Source organism: Procambarus clarkii, chromosome 10, assembly GCF_040958095.1.
Source record: "Procambarus clarkii isolate CNS0578487 chromosome 10, FALCON_Pclarkii_2.0, whole genome shotgun sequence".
Classification (NCBI taxonomy): domain Eukaryota; kingdom Metazoa; phylum Arthropoda; class Malacostraca; order Decapoda; family Cambaridae; genus Procambarus; species Procambarus clarkii.
The window spans coordinates 46900354-46914986 of NC_091159.1; the positions used below are offsets into that span (position 1 = coordinate 46900354).

Below are 14633 nucleotides of genomic sequence, written 5' to 3' on the forward strand. Positions count from 1 at the left end.
CGACAATTTTAATTGTAACTCAAAAATTTCCTAAGTAGGGGCAATCGTAAGTCGAGGTGTCACTGTAGCTATTTTATTAAATAACAAGTGGAAGAAATTGCCCCTCGGGAGGTCTTTGGAACCTAACCTTGATTAATCTGATATATTGCACCTTTAACTTCAATTTAGGTGTGGTTTAATTTGTTTTGCTTGCAAGTATGCCTCCCACACAAATCAAGAGATGCCTATAAAACAATATTTTAAATTTGTTCATCACTGATATGAAATCACCTGCTATGTTATAGAAAACGTACAACCTAACTCATTGCCAGACACAGTATTTGAGTTGTCCAACCCAAAAATCTTATACATATTTAATACTTTGTTACAGGGGGTTTACTTACAAGTTTAACATGTTAAACTGAATTCTAATTTGAAATTTTTATTAGAATTATTATTTATTATTGTATTATTACTACTAATACTACTGACAACCATCACTACTTCCGTTATTTTACCGTTCTACCATTTTATTCTACCATTTTATGTAATTTTGGATGATTATCTACTTGTTTTCTTTGATGTGAGTTTGATATAAAAATTTAAAATGAAAAATAACTCCCAAATTCCAAAACAATACTTGTATTATAATAATTAAAAAGAATTAAAATATCAAGATTTTTAAAGATAATTGCCCCCCCCCCCCTCCATCACTCCATGCATACTCCTAATAACTTTGAGTCAATTCTTATATACAGTACTGTATACTGTAATAAGGATAGCGCATCTGTACATTTAACTTGTATTACTCATTTATTTATTTCAAAGCTAGCAATCTCAAGTCAATTACTACATGACTAATTTATATTTTATACACAGTACAGTAATGTGTGTTGTCAAAAGAGAATTCAACATTGCAAAGACCTACATGCACAAACTTCTGTTTTGTCTACATTTCCTTGTTCCTCTCCTGGAACAAATAAAACAAAATGTAGAGAGAATTTTGTGCTCAGTTTATAATTAAATTCTGTAATATGGTCTAGTTTTAATATCTGAACTTCAAACACTAATGTAATTGACCATCTTGTGTGTTGCAATACAGTATTTATTGACCATCTTGTGTGTTGCAATACACTATTTATTGACCATCTTGTGTGTTGCAATACAGTATTTATTGATCATCTTGTGTGTTGCAATACACTATTTATTGACCATCTTGTGTGTTGCAATACACTATTGACCATCTTGTGTGTTGCAATACACTATTTAATTGAACCGTCGACTCCTCTTACACGGGAACACATTCCCCCAACAACCCATATTTACAGTCTGCATTTTATGTTCTGTTATGCATCTCACAGGGAACAATAAGTTGTGTTTCAGGATTTAAGAATTTTATTTTACAAATTATTCACATAAAGTAAGCTATATACTGTGCCATAAAGTGCCAAGAATTATTAGCATAATTCAGTATTAATATTCAGTAACGTTGTTCTGTATATTTTGAAGATTTCATTAACACTGCAGTAGAATACCTGTACACTATTGTATACTTTGTTGTAAAATGATTACATTTTATTTCTAGTATATTTGTGTTGTATCTGCAGCAAAAGGTATTCCAAAATATTAATTTGAATTGAAACTACATAATTCAGAAATTATGCATTTAAAGTCTTTTTAATTAAATAGCTGTGAAAAAGCGTAACATGAAAAACCATTTGTTGACTTTGTTTAAATGACGAAGAGTGTAAATCTCTACCTTGTATAGAAGTGGGCCATGTTACATACTGTACCCATGTGTAGAAAAGAGAACGGACTGTATATGGTAGTGATTATGTAATACTACATTGTTGATTCTCCCATCAAAATAATACTTTATGTGGAAGCAGCTTCAGTCTAATATATGCAGCTATTTTCAGTCACTATTCACTAAGATGCCATTATTGTGAATTATGGCTGTAGGCCAGTATCTTTACTTAATCAGTATGATGAGCACCATACATTGGCAGAGTGGGTTGGGTAATGTGTGGAATTACAGTATATCACTTCATTGGTAAAAAAATATGTAACAAAAAAAAGGTTATGAAACACAGTATGTTGTCTGTTGCTTTTATGTTAAATCCTGACTATTTTGGAGGTCTTGCCAAGATGAATATGAACTATTTTAACAAGCATTGTCTGTGTTGCAGTAAGTTAATCTTGCAATGTTCATATTCATTAGTCTTAGGTATGCCATTTTTGTCATGGAAGGTAATGAATGTAGCATATTTAATATTTTATTGTTTTTCATATAATGTTTATATTATGCTAAGGTAAATAGACAAGTTTGGTATGTTTATTAGTTGCATGTTTATTGATTTATGTACATTAAAGCTAACTGGTATGAAAGAGAGTTAATGATTATCTCACCGTATCTTAAATCTAAAATTGTGTGGTCAGCCTTTTACACTTAATATTAAGGCATATATACATAATGTTAGCCTGACCTGCATGAAGGTGCTTTGATAGTTACGGCATTGTTTGAAATTCTGTTATTACTCCTACCCCTTGCAATGGCCTGACCTTTATATATATAACCACCTTGCACAGTATTGCAAATTTGTTTATAGTTTTTTGCTTTTAATAACCAATAGTTACTCAAAAAATGATTCATAAGAGTATTACTTATAACAAAATTTATATTAAAGAATCTTGAAAACTCATATACATTAAAGAATAAAATGTAACTCTAATTTTTGAAGTTTGTTATATGAAGTTTATATTTCTAATTATTAAAGTTATACAGTAAATGCTGATTAGTTAATATTTTCGGTTCACAGTGAATAAAAGTAAATACTGTATAGCCTGTATTTCCCACTTATTCATTGTTTTGAGGATAATTCTCATACTCTGTCCATGTGGCTCGTTAACCGAGATATCTCATTTAAATTGCACAAAAGATTAATACTGGGTACTGTATATGGAGGCAGGTTACCATTGAGATGTTTTTTTAAATTAAAGATAAAATTGCTATACAAATCAAAAGTACAGTATAGAATTTACATATTGATGATCAATTAGATTTGTCACTGGTTTGTTTAGATGTTAGAGTTCATAAATTTATGACCAAATTATTTCCTAAAAGTTTAGCTCAAAAGATTGTACAGGTATTATAATTGCCTCTTTTGCCATACTGTATTTGTAAGTAATCATAATTTTTTATTAATTTGTTCAACAGTGGACTGGAGAGTATCTGTCATTGGCTTCAGAAAGTCATTCATGAAAATAGTGATTGCCTACAATGAATCCATTATTTATAATGAAATGATCTTTATATATATTTTTTCATATTGAAAACATAAATAACTGTTGTAAATAACTCCCTATAAGGTAAATATAAGCACTTGGCTTTTTTGTAACTTGAAACCTAACATAAATACTATAAGTGTATTGTGAAAGAGGTAATTTTTCCTTTAAAGCTTTAGCCCTGTACCTGACTCAGCTGTCCATGTGTTGACCATTAAAAGTAAATAACTATTCCAAGTGCTTCACATTGTTATTTTCCTTAATTTGCCCAGCAATGGTTTTCTTGTGGGGGAATTTGTTTTAGATAGTTTCGTTGAGTTCCCAACTATATTGGTATTGTATTTAATGGCCTCTCAGGCATCGTAGCTAAAGAGGTTGTTCATGTTTGTCCCATTTCCCAGAAGCAAATTTCTTGCTCGAATTTCTACATTGTTATTCATAATGTAATCTGCAACCGCTGGAGAAAGAGAGATATGGTTACGAGTAACAAATACTGTAGTTCACTATTAAATGCAACCTATCCTTTTATCCTTCCTCATGTTGTGTATCAGGAAGTGAAAAGAATCTCTGGCTAGGTTGCGTAATGGCCACACGTACTTAACTCGTGCGCATTTAATGGAACAAAGACCCATATCTTACTGTCAAAAGTGCATTTTCTTGCTAATGGTTGTGCACCTCTTCATAGAATGTCTGATTTTTAGGCTTGGATTTTTTTTTTCCAATACTGTACTCCTTTGATTCATATGTCCCTCAGTAAAATCCTCTGTAAATCTGATGCCTTGATCCAGACTTCTTTTTTTACGAAAGGTCAGATGTAACAGACAGGGAGCAATGGTTTCAAGCTCAAAAAGTCAGTGTTGGACTGAAAACAGAAGACTTGATAAGCTGCCAGCTTCCTGTCCTCGTCGAGGCCACTAGTGTGTAGAGGCCCTCAGTTAAATTCAGATAAATGATTTATTAAATCAGATAATAAAATAAGTTGGCTCGCCCAAATTCAGAAGACAGTGTGGAAGAAAAATGCATGTTTCATAGGCATACAGCTGAAAAAAATCGCTCTCTCTCTCTCTCTTGATTAATCGTTTAGGTCCTTGTATGACGGCCTGAGTGTTACAGTAACATCGTACAAGATCGGTAGAGTATTGTTATTACAAGGGCAGCAGCGGGTTGCATACCAGATATGACAGCTGTATGCTCTATACGTGATGTACACTCTACATGGGCTGTATGCTCTACACGTGGTGTATGCTATATACGTGGTGTAGAGCGTGCTGTACGCTCTACATGGGCTGTACACTCTAAACGTGATGTACACTACACCAGCTGTATGCTTTACATGTGATGTACGCTCTACACGTGATGTATGCTCTACACGTGTACACTCTATACGTGATGTACTCTCTACATGTGCTGTACACTACACGTGCAACCCGAAAAGAGACAGCGACGTCGGTTAACACTTAAATCTTTTAAACATCCAGCGCACAATTCTCAAAATAAAAGAATTTACGACGTTTAAGTCCGTGCTGAACCGTATAAAGTCAATATTTCAGACCGAAACGTCATCAGTTCTTTCAGTTTCAGATTTGTGGGTTGGGTGTCTAATATTCAGTCATTGTGACTTATTGTCTGCACCTGAATCATTTATTCTGTTTCGGAAGGCAAGTGCAGTGTTCAGTTGAATCATCCGTACACCTAAACGTGAGGTGGCAATCCTACACCTCCACTATCCCTCACCTCTTGCCTCATATTGACACACTCCCACACCTCCACTATTAACACAGCATCAGCATGGGTTCAGGGATGGCAAGTACTGCATCACAGGATTAATTGAATTCTGTGACCAGGCAAGAAAGAGGGGGTGGGCAGACTGTATATTTTTAGATTGCCAGAAAGCCTTTGACAGTACCACACAAGAGGCTATTGAAAAAGCTGGAGATGCAGGCAAGAGTGAAAGGGAAGGTACTCCATTGGATAAGGGAGTACCTAAGCAACAGAAGACAGCGAGTCACTGTGAGGGGTGAGGCCTCAGACTGATGAGACGTGACCAGTGGAGTCCCGCAGGGTTCAGTCCTTAGACCTATACTGTTTCTGATATATGTAAATGATCTCCCAGAGGGTATAGCTCGTTCTTCTCATTATTTGCTGATGATGCAAAAATTATGAGGAGGATTAAAACAGGATGAAAGTAGGCTACAAGATGACCTAGATAGACAATGAGTGGTCCAACAAATATCTACTAAAGTTCAACTCGAGTAAATGCAAGGTCATGAAACTTAGGCAGTGGAAACAGGAGGCCAGACACAGCATACAGAATGGGAAATGAAGTACTTCATGAAACGTACAGAGAAAGATCTACGACCTTCATTTACTCCAGTCCTGACCTCCTTGCTCTAAATGTCCCAGTGAATACTGAGCGAAATAAAGTCCATCTCTGGCTAACTGCCAACAAACTCACCCTCAATATTGACAAAACTTTCTATATTTTGTTTGGCAATAAATTTTCAAATCAAATAAATCTCAGGATAAATAATACCCAAATTTGTAACAAAGTAGATGGCAAATTCCTTGGCGTTCTCATTGACCACAAGCTGAATTTCCAGGGTCACATTCTAAATATATCAAAAAAAGTTAAAAAAAACTGTTGGCATTCTTTCTAAGGTCAGATATTATGTACCTCGCCCTGCCCTGGTGACACTATTACTCTCTCATCTATTCTTATCTCAACTATGGTAATTGTGCTTGGGGTTCTACTACCCAAAATCATTTACGTCTTCAAATTACTCAACACAAAGCTGCTATTAGGACAATATCCAACTCTGGCCCCAGACAGCACTCGGTACCCTTACTAAAATCTCTGAATATGTTAGATATTAAGTCCCTGCACATCCTCTCATGTGTATTTTATATATATAAAAAGCTAACTGTAATGTCAATCCTGACCTTAAAAGCTTCCTAGAAGGTTGTAACAGAACCCATGAGCACCACACCAGAAACAAATACCTTTTTGATATTCCAGAGTACGACTTAATCAAACTAGAAATGCTTTACAAATCAAGGGACCCAGAATGTGGAATGACCTTCCCAATCATGTTAATGACTGTACCTCTCCCAACCAGTTTAAGATAAAAGCTAAGTACTACCTAATTAACGCCATGTAACCTACCTCACCCCAAAATGTCAACCCATGTCTACTTTTTTTAACCAATGCTGTTTGTTGACCAAATTGTATTTTTGCTATTTTTTCTGCCTTGTTCCCCCCCCCTTTTTTTATATATATTTTTTTTCTCAACACAATTTATACTTTAATCTCAATTAATTTTAAGTTTGTCTTGGTGTTTTTCCTGCCCGAAACGCTTTGCGTAATAGTGGCTTTAGGCATTGTATGTACTAGCTCTATCTATAAATCCATCAACATGTTGTATCTCACTTTGTATGCATGTACTTTACCGGAATAAATATTTGTATTTGTAGGGGTTGATATCACACCAAACCTGTCTCCTGAAGCCCACATAAAATGAAGTACATCTGCGGCATACGCAAGGTTGGCTAACATAAGAACAGTCTTCAGGAACCTGTGTAAGGAATCATTCAGAACCTTGTATATGGCATATGTAAGACCAATCCTGGAGTATGCGGCCCCAGCATGGAGCCCGTACCTTGTCAAACACAAGACGAAGCTGGAAAATGTTCAGAGGTATGCCACTAGACTAGTCCCAGAAATAAGAGACATGACTTACGAGGAAAGACTGCGTGAGTTGCCCCTCACGACATTGGAAGACAGAAGAGTAAGGGGAGACATGATCACTATCTACAAAATTCTCAGAGGAATTGACAGGGTAGATAAGGATAGATTTTTTAAACACGGGTGGTATGCGAACAAGGGGACACAGGTGGAGACTGAGTACCCAAATGAGCCAGAGAGACATTAGAAAGAACTTTTTCAGTGCCAGAGTAGTTAACGGATGGAATGCACTAGGAAGTGATGTGGTGGAGGCTGACTTCATACACAGTTTCAAATGTAGATATGATAGAGCCCAGTAGGCCCAGGAATCTGCACACCAGTTGATTGACAGTTGAGAGGCGGGACCAAAGAGCCAAAGCTCAACCCCCGCAAGCACAAATAGGCGAGTACTATCCCTCACCTCTTGCCTCATATTGACGCACTGACGAAATTAAGTCAGTTTGACTTAATTTATATAATGCTTCCCCGATGTTTGCAACATGTCTGAGTTTATATAAAAATCTTATATGGAGATCATTTATGTATGTAGTGGGCAATAAAGGCTCCAAGAGAACCCTGGGGCACTCCACTTGCCAATGTTCCACACTCTGATTTCACTCCATTTATCCTAACGCAGTGTTTCCTGTGCAATAACCGTGCCCTGATCAAATTTAAGATATCCTCCCCAGTATCATGTGCCTTTATTTTACCGTTTGGATGTGCTTGAGAAACTATGCTATGCTATGAATCTGTTATAAATCTATGTTTTTCAAGGTAAATAAGAATTGAATTAGAGAATATTGCTTCAATCTATTTTCCCCATACTACATTAAAACTAATTGGACGAAAATTTGAGGCCAACGATTTCAAATCAAATCACATCAAATCAAATGTTTATTAAGGTAAAAGTACAAACATACAACATGAATTACTAACATAATGTTGGATTTCTGGATGGAGCTAATACATACTATGTCTAAAGCCACTAAATACTCACAGGAATTAACCATCTACCTTGTTACTAATTCGGATATTGTTTATTCTTAGATTAATTTCATATGATAATTTATTGCCAAACAAAATTTAGAAGGTTTTGTCAATGTTATGGGCGAGTTTGTTAGCAATTAGCCAAAGATGGACTTTATTTAGTTCAGTATTCACTGTGACATTTAGAGCAAGAGGGTCAGGACTGGAGAAAATGAAGGTTATGTCATCGGCAAATAAGATTGGTTTGAGGTGTTAAGAGGCATTTGGAAGGTCATTAATGTAGATGAGAAAGATGAGAGGGCCAAGTATGCTGCCCTGAGGAACACCAATGTTGATGGGTAGGGTGGGAGAAATGGAATTATTTACAGAAACATACTGGAGCTTGTCAGTAAGGTAAGACTGAAGATATTGGAGGGAGTGACCACTGACTCCATAATGATGTAATTTAAGAAGAAGATTTTGGTGGTTAACAGTGTCAAAAGCCTTACGCAGGTCAACAAATAACCCAATAGGCAACTCATTATTATCAAGAGCTGCATGTATTAAGTTAATCATACTAATCAGTGCATCGTTAGTGCTTTTTTAGGGGGGGTCTGAAGCCATATTAGCAAGAGCTAAGTATATTGTGCTTAGCTAGATAAGAGTAAAGCTGCTTGTAGATTAGCTTTTCAAATATTTTAGACAAGATTGGCAGAATTCATATAGGTCTGAAATTGTTGACATCAGTGTGATCAACACATTTATGGACTGGGGTTACTCTCGCTTTTTTTAGAGTATCAGGAAAGGTTTGGAGTTTAAGTGATTTGTTGTAGCGCAATTCAATGACAGGAGCTAGAAATCTGGAGAGTTGGTATTTATTTATCTTCTTGGATGTGCTGTTACAATTAACATCCTCCACAATTAAGGTATAATGCATGATTCTTAGTGATTTATAAATGTTCTGAGCTACAGAAAGAATTGAGTAAAGGTGTACTGAACTATAGAAAACGTTGAGTGAAAGTGTTTGAGACTATAAATGTGTTTGAGCAAATGTTTCCTGAGCCATACAAGATATAGTTGCGTTGTCCTTGCTCAAGACGTTGAGCAAGGGCTTTCTGTAGCTCCTCAAGACGTTGACCAAGGTCTTCCTGAGCTCCTCAAGACGTTGAGCAAGGTCTTCCTGTGCTCCTCAAGACGTTGAGCAAGGTCTTCCTGTGCTCCTCAAGACGTTGAGCAAGGTCTTCCTGAGCTCCTGGAGACGTTGAGCAAGGTCTTCCTGAGCTCCTCAAGACGTTGAGCAAGGTCTTCCTGAGCTCCTCAAGACGTTGAGCAAGGTCTTCCTGTGCTCCTCAAGACGTTGAGCAAGGTCTTCCTGAGCTCCTGGAGATGTTGAGCAAGGGCTTCCTGAGCTCCTTAAGACATTGAACAAGGGCTTCCTGAGCACCTCAAGACGTTGAGCAAGGGCTTCCTGAGCTCCTGGAGACGTTGAGCAAGGTCTTCCTGTGCTCCTCAAGACGTTGAGCAAGGTCTTCCTGAGCTCCTTAAGACGTTGAACAAGGGCTTCCTGAGCACCTCAAGACGTTGAGCAAGGGCTTCCTGAGCTCCTCAAGACGTTGAGCAAGGGCTTCCTGAGCTCCTCAAGACGTTGAGCAAGGGCTTCCTGAGTCCTCAAGACGTTGAGCAAGGGCTTCCTGAGTCCTCAAGACGTTGAGCAAGGGCTTCCTGAGCTCCTCAAGACGTTGAGCAAGGGCTTCCTGAGTCCTCAAGACGTTGAGCAAGGGCTTCCTGAGCTCCTCAAGACGTTGAGCAAGGGCTTCCTGAGTCCTCAAGACGTTGAGCAAGGGCTTCCTGGGCTACACACATTTTTCATTTTAATACTCTCCGAACAGCTTACATTACAACTTTACATTCCAAACCCTGGGAATAATCAAGCGTACCTTTACCTTTAAGAAAACGAAGGTAGTCATTCAACTGTGTAAGTCTCTGGTCCACCCCCACCTGGATTATTGCATCCAGCCATGGAGATCTCATCTTCAGAAAGACAGAGCTCCTCTGGAAAAAGTGCAACACCGGGCAACAAAAATCATTCCAGAACTAAGTCATCTCTCGAATCAGAAACGGTTGAGGGCCTCAGGGCTAACAACACTGTAAACCAGGTATGACATGGTGGCTCTCACTGAAATCTCAATGAGATCTCATTGGAATCATTCAGAATCTTGTACACCACATATGTAAGACCAATCCTGGAGTATGCGGCCCCAGCATGGAGCCCGTACCTTGTCAAGCACAAGACGAAGCTGGAAAAAGTTCAGAGGTATGCCACTAGGCTAGTCCCAGAACTAAGAGGCATGAGTTGTGAGGAAAGGCTGCGGGAAATGCACCTTACGACCATGGAAGACAGAAGTGTAAGGGGAGACATGATAACCACCTACAAAATTCTCAGGGGAATTGACAGGGTGGACAAAGACAAACTCTTCAGCACGAGAGGGACACGAACAAGGGGACACAGGTGGAAACTTAGTACCCAAATGAGCCACAGAGACGGTAGAAAGAATTTTTCAGTGTCAGAGTAGTTAATAAATGGAATGCACTAGGAAGTGATGTGGTGGAGGCTGACTCCATACACAGTTTCAAATGTAGATATGATAGAGCCCAGTAGGCTCAGGAATCTGTACACCAGTTGATTGACAGTTGAGAGGCGGGACCAAAGAGCCAAAGCTCAACTCCCGCAAGCACAATTAGGTGAGTACAGTTTCAAATGCAGATATGACAGAGCCCAGTAGGCTCAGGAATCTGTACACCAGTTGACTGACAGTTGAGAGGCGGGACCAAACAGCCAAAGCTCAACCCCCGCAAGCACAAATAGGTGAGTACACACACACGAGGACCTAGACAGACTGAATGAATGGTCCAATAAATGGCTACTAAAGTTCAACCCGAGTAAATACAAGGTAATGAAACTAGGCGGTGGAAACAAGAGGCCAGACACAGGATACCGAATGGGAGATGAAGTACTTCATGAAACGGACAGAGAGAAAGATCTAGGAGTTGATATCACACCAAACCTGTCTCCTGAAGCCCACATAAAAAGAATTACATCTGCGGCATACGCGAGGCTGGCTAACATTAGAACAGCCTTCAGGAACCTGTGTAAGGAATCATTCAGAACCTAGTATGCGGCATATGTAAGACCAATCCTGGAGTATGCGGCCCCAGCATGGAGCCCGTACCTTGTCAATCAAAAGGCGAAGCTGGAAAAAGTTCAGAGGTATACCACTAGGCTAGTCCCAGAGCTAAGAGGCATGAGTTACGAGGAAAGGCTGGAACCTCACAACACTGGAAGACAGAAGAGTAAGGGGAGACTATGATCACTACCTACAAAATTCTCAGAGGATTTGAGAGGGTAGATAAGGATAAACTTTTTAACACGAGTTGTACACGAATAAGGGGACACAGGTGGAGACTGAGTGCCCAAATGAGCCACAGGGACGTTAGAAAGAATCTTTTATCATAGTCATAATCAGAATCATAAATATTTTCAGTGTTAGATTAGTTAACAGGTGGAATGCATTAGGCAGTGATGTGGTGAGGCTGACTCCTTCTGACTCCTGAAACAGTTTCAAATGTAGATATGATAGAGCTCAGTAGGTTCAGGAATCTGAACATCAGTTGATTGACGGTTGAGAGGCGGGACCAAATAGCCAGAGCTCAACCCCCACAAGCACACCTATGTGAGTACAACTAGGTGAGTACACAGTGTGTGTATCTGTTTAATATTGCAAACAGAGTGGTAGACGGTTGGAACAAGCAAACTGAGGCCAAAACCGTCAGTAGTTTCAAAGTGTTAAACGACAAGGAGTACTGGAAAGACGGGACACCACGAGCTTATCTATTATCCTGTAACTACACTTAGTTAATTACACACGCAATTAAGTCGCAACGCAGATGAAAGATTGAATAGCATTAGTTGCCGTTGCAGGTATTGGGTTAATTATCTTATTTAACTTTTTTTTGTCTGATCCTTATCCTTTAGTACCGTCCTCTCGGACGGTAGAGCGACGGTCTCGCTTCATGTAGGTCGGCGTTCAATCCCCGACCGTCCAAGTAGTTGGGCACCATTCCTCTCTCCCTCCCTCCCCCAGTCCCATCCCAAATCCTTAACGTGACCCCTTCCAAGTGATATATAGTCATAATAGCTTCGCGGTTTCCCCCCTGATAGTACCCTTCCCTTCTCTTTTAGTACTTGTGTAAAGATAGCGTAGTAGCCTACCTGCAGGCTACTACCTGTAAATGACTACAACGACAAAATAGTGTCTGGAACGACAGCAGTAGTCTATCACCTCTGGAACGACAGCTATGATAGCTCAGCATCTCTGGTCCTGATAAGTATCTGAAACGATAGCCTAGTAGCCTACCACCTCTGGTCATGATAATAGTGTCTGGAACGACAGCCTGGTAGCCTAGAACCTCTCGTCATTAAAACAACTAAAACTATACCAGTAGTGGCTTCCCACCTGCTGGTCGAGAATATATTGTCTGGAACGACAGCTTAGTAGCCTGTTGACCAGACCACACACTAGAAGGTGAAGGGACTACGACGTTTCGGTCCGTCTTGAACCATTCTCAAGTCAGCTTAGTAGCCTATTCCTTTAGACATTGTGACTAGTCTGCAACGACAGCCTCTCATTATCACACCTCTAGTCGTGATAATAGTTTCTGGAACGATACCCTGGTAGCCAATCACCTAGTAGACAATTCCAATTGTCTGGAACGACAGCCTAGGAGACTACCACCTCTGGTGATGATGATAATAGTATCTGAAACTATTAGATACTATATAGGCAGCCTATATAGAAGACTATACCACCTCCAGTCACGATTAAAGTTTCTGGAACGACAAAACTTGTGGAGGCAAGAGACACTTACCTCGGTGTGGTGAGCAAGGACAGTCACGTGATGATATGTGATCCCAGCGCAAGGAAACCGAACTTGAACTTCCCAACAGTGAGCTTGAGCTCACCCTCAAGCACACGTTTAGTTACTTTCTCAAGCGCACGCTGAGTTACACTCAAGCGTATGCTGAGCTACACTCTCAAAGATCACGCTGATTGAGCTACACATGCAGCCTGGTTCTGCCCCGTGTCAGTAGCTTCTGATTCTGCAGGGTTTCTACGTCCAATGGTACTGTACTGTTTCTTTCGTTAATCCCATGTATAAATTCCTCATCCATTGCATGGCTTGTCATTAAGAGATTTATTTAAAAAAAATAAACATTTCCATAATATTAACAAATAAGCTATAATCATTTTGCTAGCATTTAGTGGCAAACGTCATTGCAACTGCTTTAGGCTGTCACATTAGTGTTACTTTTAAACATATTATAGAATGGTTCTGGCACAATACGTATCTTATATAAAAAGTTGTACGTTAAGTGTATTTTATTAAGCAACACACCAGCTTGATACAACTTTTCAGTGATTGTATTACAACAATACAACTTCCAGTGACTTTTTCTTTATTAAACAACTTGACACTTTGAGCAACACGTGTTGCTTGCTTTTCAAGAAAATTGTTGTGTTTAGTTAATACACACTCGTTGAGCTGGTCTGAGCCAGCTGGTTGAGGGCGAGGAGGGTCGGCCAGCTGGGTTATGGTGAGGTGTTCACGCCTCCACACACCGCCCCACACTGTGGCCCCAGATACGTACAGATACCATGGTTGCAAGCCCTGGTGCTGATCCCGCCACCACACGCATCAGTCAACCGGTATATTGCCAGCTGGGTATATAACGGGTCGCAAGTCACCCGACACTCTCCTCTAAACTTCATACTCTTCGGCCTCATCTCTTTCAACAGCAATTCCAAGGGGGTATATATTTATTTTATTTATTTGTATATACAAGAAGCTACAATGAGTTGTGAAAGTATCTATGTTCCTATATTATATTCTTGTGAAGCCACTAACACGCTTGAAACTGAACCTCACGACACTGGTAGACAGAAGAGTTATGGGAGACATGATCACTACCTATAAATTTCTCAGAGGAATTGACAGGGTAGATAAAGATAAACTGTTTAACACGAGTGGGACACGAACAAAGGGACATAAGTGGAACTTAGTACCCAAATGAGCCACAGGGACGATAGAAAGAACTTTTTCGGTGTCAGTTAACAGATGAAATACTTTAGGCAGTGACTCCATACACAGCTTCAAACGTAGATATGATAGAGCCCAATAGGCTCAGGAATCTGTACACCAGTTGAATGACAGTTGAGAGGCGGGACCAAAGAGCCAAAGCTCAATCCCCGAAAGCACAACTAGGTGAGTACACGCATAGCTGCGTTTCGGGCAGGTCCTTAAACTAACTGAAAATGTAATAATAAGTACATTGTAGCAGAATTTGTGTTCAACATAATAACTACAATATAAATTGATAGTATAGATTATATACCGGTGAAGTTGCATGTCTTTAAGTATTAAAATTGTGTACGTGGGTAGCCCAAGATGTAATGTGAGTTTGGAGCACAAGGTGGGAAACTAAAAGGATGAAATTAGGTAATTTTACGTTTAAATAAAATATAGGTTGGACAATTTTTTAATTCATGAGGTGGTGAGTTTTATAGACTGAGTCTTTTTATAGCATGGAATGTTTGTACAGATTTAGTCTGACTCTAGGAATATT

At 39.2% G+C, this 14633-nt stretch overlaps 1 protein-coding gene across 1 annotated transcript in view; it reads right to left on the bottom strand.

Annotated features, from left to right (window-relative positions):
- The window catches only part of LOC123774030 (uncharacterized), an 85846-nt gene extending 72227 nt beyond the window's left edge, over nucleotides 1-13619 (bottom strand). The window contains exon 1 of the mRNA XM_069322004.1: nucleotides 12878-13619. The gene's annotated coding sequence lies outside the window, so the exon portion shown is untranslated. The remainder of the gene's footprint in view (nucleotides 1-12877) is intronic.
- Between the last annotated feature and the right edge of the window lie 1014 nt (nucleotides 13620-14633).